At 34.1% G+C, this 2,780-nt stretch overlaps 1 long non-coding RNA gene across 1 annotated transcript; it reads left to right on the forward strand.

Annotated features, from left to right (window-relative positions):
- Nucleotides 1–484: 484 nt before the first annotated feature.
- LOC137650543 (uncharacterized) lies at nucleotides 485–1,591 on the forward strand. Its single transcript, XR_011045983.1, has 3 exons — nucleotides 485–599; nucleotides 1,067–1,128; nucleotides 1,464–1,591. It is a non-coding gene; the product is annotated as an uncharacterized lncRNA (long non-coding RNA).
- The last annotated feature ends 1,189 nt before the right edge of the window (nucleotides 1,592–2,780 follow it).

Raw genomic sequence — 2,780 nt, forward strand, 5'->3', positions numbered from 1 at the left:
AGTGTCAGCAAATTAGTAGGACTAAGAAGGTGATGCTGTTGAGTTCCCTGCATCATGATCCGTCTGAAGTCGAAAAAAGGAAGACCGACATTCAGATGTTTTATAATGCGACCAAGGGAGGTGTAGACACATTCGACCAGATGTGTTCTACATCTAGTTGTATTCGTAAGTCACGACGCTGGCCTATGACTCTCTTTTACGGGATATTGAATATAATAATGGTCAATTCTTATATTCTCTATACGTCCATGCCTTTCACCAAGCCAGTGCCAAAGCGAACGTTCCTCAGAGATATCGCCTACGAGTTGTGTGCTCCCCAGGCAATACATCGGTATCTAACGTCACACAGTTTGTCGAAAGGACTCCGTCAAATCATGGTGGATACTTTCAAGATACCTGAGCAGGTCCCACCAAGACGTCGAATTCCCGTTGGCCAAAGAAAACTCCCTAAAAGGATTCGCTGTCACACCTTCCCGCCTAGGGACGACCGCAAGACAAACACTGCCTGTCTCCTGTGCAAGAGTCCTGTTTGTCTGGACCACCAGAGTGTCCTCTGTCCAAACTGTAGCGTCTGTCCAAACTGTAACGCAGCGTTATTTGTAAGTTACAACATGAAAATTTTGTTTACTTCTTTTTTGATTGAATATCATCAAATTTTATTACCGAAAATATTATTATTGATTTACAATTTTCTTTTTTTTCGATTTTATTTCCCTTCAAATTTTTTTTTTGGGGTCAGCATTCTAATTTTATATTCGTAAAATAATCGACATTCATCCAGCAACCCACCATACAATTTTTATGTATATCCAAGAATAATTAGATTAGTAAATAACACCCTCATCAAATTTTATTACCGAAAATATTATTATTGATTTACAATTTTCTTTTTTTTTCGATTTTATTTCCCTTCAAAAATTTTTTTTTTGGGTCAGCATTCTTATTTTATATTCGTAAAATAATCGACATTCATCCAGCAACCCACCATACAATTTTTATGTATATCCAAGAATAATTAGATTAGTAAATAACACCTTGAAATTGACATACCCTTCCTACATTTCAGGAGGCAGAACAGGGAGTCTGAGTCAGTGTGGTTGGCGGCCATTTTGTGGACATATCCGAAGCGTAAGTTGCCATATCTATATATATTCTTGTTCCCTATAAAATTTGTGATATTTTGGTATATTTTTACCTGCATAAAATCATATTATATATTATATATAGGTATTTTTTTACGAAATTTCTAAGTACTCAAAAAATGACCTTTAGATATGGCCCCTGATATAAATGTAATTTACAAAATAATGAAGATTTTTTTACATATTTCTATTCTAGGATAACATGTGTTTATTCCATAAAAAAATTAGCCAATTCGGATTTCATTTGGGTACCTAAAAAAATTCATGAAATTTGGACACATTTTTTTGGCCAAAAAAAGTTACCCTTTTTTCTCATTTCAGATCTTCACCTCTATGGGTCCGATTTCATCCAAAATATAGGAAGATGTGTCCTAGACATTCAAGATTCAATCCCTGAAATTATTTTTGTAAATAGGAGAAAAATTATTTTTTTATGAATTTTTATGTAAGGTCTTTTTTTTTCTACTTATTTTTTTAAAATATCTATAATAAATTATTTTTATGCAGATGAGTAGTTTTTATCTTTACAGTAGTTTTAAGCATTCATTGAAGTTTTTTTTGGCAAAAGAAAAAAAGAGGTTACTGCAAAAACTGATTTTTCAAGAATTTTTTTTGGCGTCGGGGTCGTTCGCGTCCGAGTATACCCTTAAAGGGGTGTCCGAGGACCGTACCTATCCAGGGTTAAGTAAGTCCAAACTGGTAAAATATTTATTCTGACCTAACAAAGATAAAATATCGTCAGTACATGGCACCGGGAATCGATCAGGGATCGTCTCCTCATTTAGGCGACAGAAATCTATGCAGATACGCCATTTTCGATCTTTTTTCGGTACAACTATTAATGGAAAATTATAAGGGCTGTTCGATTTCCTAATGACTTCTTCTTCTAGCATTTTACCTACTTTATCATTTATTCCATTCTGGAATTTCATAGGGAGTCTGTACGAGGGTACATATATAATTTTCTGCTGGTCCTTTAACCTTATTTTATGCTCGATCACATCTGTTTTTCCTAAGGATCCATGCGAAGTGGAAAAATCATCATGATACTCAATTAAAAGTCCAAAAAATTTTTGCTCAATTTCTTCTTCTTGAATGTCTTTACTAATTCTATTTTTAATAGATTGCAAAAGGGATTCATCTGCAACTGATTGAGAGTGATTGATTTCAGCAACCGTAAGAATAGGATGTTTATAAACTTCTACATCCAAGATATGTTGATTTTTGTGAATTGAATTACTAAAGTGGTATTTAAATGATTACAGACTTAAATATTACATTGTTGATGTGAGCCTACTGTATAAATAGCTTGTGTGACGGACAATCTGTTAGTTTTCAAAGTGTCGGAAAGGATTAATATTTCAGATCCCGGTAACGTTTTCTTTATTTGCACTATTAAATTCGAAGGTACGTTCGGCTCAATAGATTGCGTGCAAGGTGATATTACGGGTGAACGAGAATTCTGTTGGGTCGTGTATATTATTTCTTTATTAGTGAAACAAGTTATTGGTTCTTCAACGTACGTCACTGTTTTATTTGTCGTCTCCTTTTTATCCAAAACTGATTTTAATGTATTAGAAAACTTATAGAATTTTCCTTTGATATACACGCCGTGCTTGGGAGGGGCTAATATAATGT

Source organism: Palaemon carinicauda, chromosome 12 (assembly GCF_036898095.1).
Source record: "Palaemon carinicauda isolate YSFRI2023 chromosome 12, ASM3689809v2, whole genome shotgun sequence".
In the NCBI taxonomy this organism is placed as follows: Eukaryota; Metazoa; Arthropoda; class Malacostraca; order Decapoda; family Palaemonidae; genus Palaemon; species Palaemon carinicauda.